The 6955-nt window shown below is 33.8% G+C and overlaps 1 protein-coding gene across 4 annotated transcripts in view; it reads left to right on the top strand.

Annotated features, from left to right (window-relative positions):
• The first annotated feature begins 233 nt into the window (after positions 1-233).
• Positions 234-6955, top strand: part of LOC136983796 (myocyte-specific enhancer factor 2C-like) — a 39728-nt gene continuing 33006 nt past the window's right edge. For 2 of the 4 annotated variants that reach the window (XM_067280641.1, XM_067280645.1), the window contains exon 1: positions 234-541. The gene's annotated coding sequence lies outside the window, so the exon portion shown is untranslated. Of the gene's footprint in view, positions 542-1000; positions 2042-6955 lie in introns of those variants that run through there. The other 2 variants (XM_067280647.1, XM_067280643.1) reach the window with 2 other exon arrangements.

Below are 6955 nucleotides of genomic sequence, written 5' to 3' on the forward strand. Positions count from 1 at the left end.
ACATACTGTAATTTATTTAGGCGGTGTTTTTTTTTAAATATATTTTGGAAATTCTGACGAAGTTTTTCCCGTATTTTTTTAGCCGGTGGAGTAAAAAAGACGATAAAGAGTTTGTAGGTAGCTCCGAAGCACGCTTTCAATCAGCTGAGATCCGCTAATCATATGACGCAAGCTCAGCCAAGGTCCGTGTATAAGTGCTGTTAGCGTATTATCTACCATCCTCTGCGCAGTTCTGCATACGGTGCCTGACATCACACTACGTCATCGTCCACTAAGCTAACTTTGGTGCCGGACCCGTTTACAACGTATCCATCTGGTTTATCCGGTGCCAGCGTCGATTCTGTGATACATTCCCTAGGGGAGGTGTCTTAACGTCACGTGTAACTTTCGAGTTTCGACTGGGACTATTTCGTTGTGCCGTAACCGCCATCGGAAGCGGTGGCCGACACGCGACGACAAACTGGTACTACTTGCGATACTTGAAGTACCGTATACACTGTGAGTAGCCTATACAAAAATAGACCAACGGATCGACGCCAAGGTGAGTTTTCTTCCGTCTAAAACTATTTAAAGTGTGCGTCGGATTAAAAATAGACTTTAGTGTCTACGGTTTCGATAGCCTATCAGCGTTGAGAGTTTAGCAATAGGAAGTGGCTACTAGTAGCTACTAACGTGATGCGATACACTCGTGGGTGAAGGCGAAAATTATATATTTTAACCCGACGTCTTAAACGTTTATATTTTAACCTTTATCATCTTCGTTTTTCCAACGGTGTTGTGAGTACACAGCAACCGCAATGCAGCCAAGATCAGCTGACGAGTTTCGATCTGCCCGATTAATGTTAGACTTTAGTCAAAATCCCCCCAACACCTGATTTTCTGTTACGTCACTCGAAAAACCCCTAAAAACGGACAGGGAAAAATCGTACGGAGTGCTCGAAATTCTCGTTGTTTTTTACTAATTCTTCTTCTTATTATTATTATAAAGTTTTAGTATTTAAAAAAAAATGTTTATACTAAAATAATATTACTTTTTATCGCTTCGACCCGTCCATGTCAAAGACCATTTACGATTGTATGCGATTGTGTAACGTATGTACTGCTACGCATGGTTGGGACGATAAGAAGATATTGGACGTTAGACTTATTTTTCTATACAATGGAATCGATGTAGAAGAATGTGTTTTTGTTCGGGTCTAGCTGTGTGTGTGTGTGTGTTTTTTTGTTTTGAATCTTTACTAAAAATGTGCTTTGATATCGTGGCACCATCTAGCGATGTGTACTTATATTATAGTTACGTTAGAACCGGTGCCGAAGACAATATACCCTTTTGTTAGTGACAAAGAGTTGGCTTGTCACATTTCGATATGTCACAGAGCGCGTTTACAGAATTTTTTTTCGTGTTTATTTTTTACTTTTTTTTCTCTCTTTTAATTGAAAAATACGAAAGGTTTCGATACGGTCGTGTCTAGTCGAATTCGTAAATGAAGAGCATGCGCGCTTGGTGGTTAGAATCATTTCGGATGTGGTCGTCAGCGTACTTTCCCTAGGCTTGGAAGGAGAAAGTCGACTTCGATGACGTCACGTATCGTCATAGCAACGGTATGCCCGCTGTTAATTTGTCTCCCACACGTGAAAGATTCAAAGTTCCTCCGTCAATTCGCTCTTTTCACTTATGCCGAGCGTGACAGAATAGGATACGTTGAAATCAAATTATAAAATTCTACTTCGGTTCGTGTATATGTAGGGCTGTATATATATATAAACAGGTATATACGTATACATACATGTATTGAAGATATCCCGTAAGGAGTCCATTTGCGCCAAAAAAGAACTCCAACGGTGCATCTGACGTCTTTGGATAAAAGCTCGGAACAATGATTGACTGTAGCATTCTCCTGCAGAAAAAAAGAAATTTCATAACGAAACAAACATGTTTAGAAATGGACGTCTGGACCACTTCCCTATAAAACCTATCATCATAAACTCGACGAATATAAATCTATGGTTTGGCAATAACATCAAATCTGTAACGATTGAGGTAGGCCCTTTTTATATGAGATGACATCAATTGTCTTTCGTATATTATTCTATTCTGTTTTTTCTTTCCTCAAGAAAAATCGTCTATCGTTTCCTTCCGACTCCGACATGTTTCATAAAAGTTTCTGCTCGTTTCCGCTTACTTTAAACGTTATCTATCGGTTGAAAATATTATGTTTTTATAGAAACTCAAGTTTATATTTACAAATAGGATATTTATCGATATCCAGACCGACTGTCACACCTTCTGGTCGAGCTCAAAGTCACTCTTCGTTATCTAGAAACGTTATCCCGAGTCAAAGGTGACATTGTTGTGGTGTTATTGCTTGTTATGCACAAGTATTTCTTCATTATTTTCGTTTCTCCGATAACATTTTTATAATTAAAAGTGTTTGGGAATTCTTTTCTTTTCGTTAAAAACGGGTGTCGTCGGAGGAAAAGATGGGAAGTTTAGGAATCTGTTCGAGCCATTCTTTTGGCGTACAGAGGACAGCGAAAGGACATAAAGTACGTTTGGTCGTTAAGAATTAGGACGAAAAGTGTTTTCGATCATTTTTAAAGAGAAATCAATCGACTTCAAACGATAAACTTCGATAGACGAACAGTTTTACGCAACTATTACATCATACGTTCGTATTGTTAGATTAGTTTCTCTTAAAGTTTCCTCCTATAAAAATAGGGTTTCGAATAGAGATAAATGTGAACTCGCATAATTATGAATAGTATTCAATTCAATATGCACACAAAATTTAATAGATATAAAAATAAGGATAAACATCATTTTAGCATGGTTTTTAAACGGTAAAAAGAATTGTCGAAAAGGTTGATTTTCTATTCCTTAGCTGTAGTTATATATCATTAAAGAAATGACTTTATCTTATTAAACATGTCTGTACAAAAATATACACTATATAAATTAATATGCATACACATACACGTATGTACTGTACTGTACAGTACATATAAATGTAAACGGACACTTCGCGAATGCGTAAACTTTAACTTCGGCTAATTTTCTGCTATTTGAATGTTGGAATAACGCTGAAACTTAAACCCTAAGTAGAATTTTCTTTTCCTGCTCTTAATATAGTAAATTTACTGATTTATAATATCAGTTTATATAGTCTATAAATATATATGTATTTAAATACAGTACGTACGAACTCATCGTATGTAAAAATCCTCTCATAGAATTATCATTATTTATATATAGACTCACTTTTATAAAATTAAATAATTAATTTACAAGGATTTTATTTTCTTAATTACTAAAATGGAAGCGAATTTTAACGCTGCACTTGTTACATACGAACTGTGAGCATGTAAACAGACGGAGTCTTTGTATAATTAACAGATTTACATGTTAATGAATAGGAGAGAGAATTCGTAAAATTCTTAATTTTGATAAGTTTTATTCGATATTCATAAAGTAAAATTGGATTTTATATATTTTTCGTTGGAAGATTTTGTAGTTTCTTCCTTACATTTTACAAGGTAGATCGATAAATGGGGCTAGAGCATCGATGGCCGGTTGCACAATTATCAATAACAGATCTTCTCTGATAGTTGACATTGTATTAATTATAATTACGTGACTATTAATACTCTCAATTAACTTTCAGAGCTTGAAGGCGACTCGAAACTTTCGTCTTAATATATATATATATTTTTTAATTAAAAGAAGACGAAAATAGAATCGAGTTTGCTCTCTATTTTTCGCTTTCTGCACAAAATTTGCATTGTCGTAAATTAGCATTTCGCATGTTTCCGCATTAAAATATTATTCCGACTTTAATTATCTCCTTTAGAAAATATAATAATAAAAATGTTTGTTTATGTATTTAAATATTTATATGTTTTGATATTTATTTAGTAACGAAAATAGACGGTTTAAGATCTATATTTAGAATGTTTCTAAAAATAGATCGACAGCGTCGAATTACGAAATCGGTTCGACCGGGACATAATTCTCTTCAATCCTTTTCACTATAGGAGAAAAAAAGGGGGAGCGAAGATATGCCGGAGATAAATTATCCGAGCGGTTGAGATTTTTCTCAATCGTTTTCGAGCCTTTTTAAAGATCGCAACCGGCCGTAAGGCTCTTATTGATCGAATCGGAGCTCGACTCCACAAAAAGGTTAAAGGTCACGAAAGGAGAGGAGTGTTAGAGATTCACCGGGTGAGACACGGAGCTGGGTCAATAAAGAGCGACCTTGATAGTGAGGAGGTTATTTTTAGTACCTGGCTGCGTTCCCGAATACATTTTCACGTGACCAAACAGCGGGGTGGTGTCCTGTCAATGCGCAGGCGCTCGACTCCGAATTTCGATACCTGCAGAGGCAAAGTCGATCGACTCGGTCACCACACAAACACATTCAATGTTTAAGGTAGGAGTGATGATGTCAGTATTAAGTTTATCCACCAGTGACGTCACTTTTTATCATACCCCATGACGTCACGGGAAGATTAATACGAATCTATCTCGTTCTCTTTCCCGTTTTGTTTTTAAAACAATAAATTAACAACCCAGAATACTTATCTGTTCAAAATAAACATTATTATTATTATTATTACTTTTTATTATTTTTTAATGGTTAAGGATAAACGTTTATTTTCATAAATTATTATTTTTCCGTTATTTTTTTCCGCTTGAGTAAACGAAAAATTGCGCACCATTTGTTTCCTTCAAGAGAAAGATGATGTAAAGATATATATATATTATACGTTCAGCGCGTATATTGTTTTTCTATATAATCCGAGCATCTCTTCTTCCCTTATTAAAAAAGATACGAAGGTTACACCCATTAGAAATCACTTTATACGCTCTGTCGCTCTATGGTTTTGAAATTGTTCGTTCGAATTATTACCCATTTATCCGCCATTACACTACCCAAAACATTTCCTAAACTCATTTTAATAGATACAAACGTAATAACAACCGTAGCAATCAATAAGGAAGTCATCAGTTGTCTTAGTTACGTTTAGCGTATTGTTATTATCGTAGACAACTTAATAGTTTTATAAATAAATATATATATAAGTAATTACAATGTTCGGTCTTCTCGTTGTTCGGATTATTTATCAAATTCAAAAATACAAGTCACGTGGATCTTGTTTGTTTCGTCCTCCATGACTCGAGTCCACGCTTGAATTGATACGCATTCAGGCCTCAAACTGCTTGTCTTTTACGCGACTTAAAAGTATTTTTTATTATTATTTTTTCTCTCGAATATAAATAATTAACGTATCTCGGTAGCCAGGATTTGATTATTTCGAACTATCCATGCAATACTCTTTTAATAATGCCCTCCTCACCGACTCTCTTCTATTTTGATAAGAGAGAGAGGCCTTCATCACCGATGTTTTCTTCTTTTCGATTTGCGTTAACAGTTTAAAAATACGTTTTAAATGTTTTATATCCTTTATAAATTTTATAAATTAAGACGTTTCAATCGTAATCTAGATATGTTTAGAACTTGCAAGATCGTCATTAATCTCGTAACTATAGTGTGTCAATCTCCGAAAAATCTCTTTCTAAATTACATATATAAAAAAAGAAGTTAATAAGTTTATTTCTAGAAATTATAGGAATTCCAGTAAACAAGCTTAATATATATATATATATATATATTTATTTATTTATTTAAAAACGATTTAACATCGCTAATAATGAACCCCCGAAGTAAATTAATACCAACGTCCATTAAAGTTTGGCATTTTCCGCGTTTTGTGTAAGCTAGAATCATGAAAGAATATGTGATAACTGATACTTTATATCGTTAACATTTCCTTTTTTTTTATTTCTTGGTTTTACATTATCAGAAGTTTTCCTTAACTCAACTATTCCGCATGACGTAACATGCGAGAGGGGGATTCTTTCTGTCGGTGTTTTGATTTCTCAGAAAGCCAACATTTCTTTTTTCTTTTTATGTATATATTCTTTTTCGTCTTCGAGGAATTATCAACCGACACCCAATTTAGATTTGAGAAAACTTTTTGTCAATATTTTAAGTTCCTTTTCTGTTTTTCATTCTGTATAATGGAGCGAATTTGATAAAATTGGCGTTAGGATGCGGCTTCTAATACGGAAGAAAGGAGCCGTTTTATAAGCTAATTTCCTCCTTTAGAAAATGTTTTATAGCTTAAAAATTTTATACACAGGTGAGTTTTATAAGAAAATTAAACAAATGTATAAATCTTATAAAGTTTAACAGGAGGGAAAACGAAAGAAAAAAGAGGAGTGTAGATGGAATTGGATCCGCGCGTTTAAGAGATGCAGCATCTGTCAGCTGCACTGTTTGTTCAACTAACAGCTAGAGTTACGCGAAATTAACGAATAAAGATATAAAAAAAAAAAAACAAGTCTTTCCTCGGCTCGAGTGTACAGAAATTAATTAGTCCAGTACCTGAGAGAATTTCTACGAACTTCCTTAACAAACTTCTCTCTCTCTCTCCTCGATATAATTTATTGATTTATTTAAATATTTCTTCAAGATTCTAGAAATTTTCCAGTTCCTACGATCAATTCTTACAGCTTTAAGTTGTTGCTAAAAGTGCTAATATATTCTCCACAAATGAATGTTTACTGGAAGAGGAGTTTATAAGATAATTTAGAATGCTTAAAGTTACTCGGTAAAATTCTTAACTGTGATTATTTAATCCGTTAGCGAAGTTTTAAATAGGCTTTTTCTTTTTAAAAAAACAAATTTTATATCGTTTATTTAACATTTTATTAGTTTAATTTGTGTTTACAGTCGCGAATATGGCCGATTTTATTTTTTGTTTTGTAGGAAAGGAAATGGCTAAGAATGCATAATTTTAAAGCTTTATTTTTGATTTTTTTTAATTCTTTAAAAATAAGCAAACTGGTTTTGTTTACAGCTGAAAATCTCTTCCTTATGCTCATATTAGAGTA

This window comes from Centruroides vittatus, unplaced genomic scaffold (genome assembly GCF_030686945.1).
Source record: "Centruroides vittatus isolate TY-2023 unplaced genomic scaffold, ASM3068694v2 contig_888, whole genome shotgun sequence".
NCBI lineage: Eukaryota > Metazoa > Arthropoda > Arachnida > Scorpiones > Buthidae > Centruroides > Centruroides vittatus.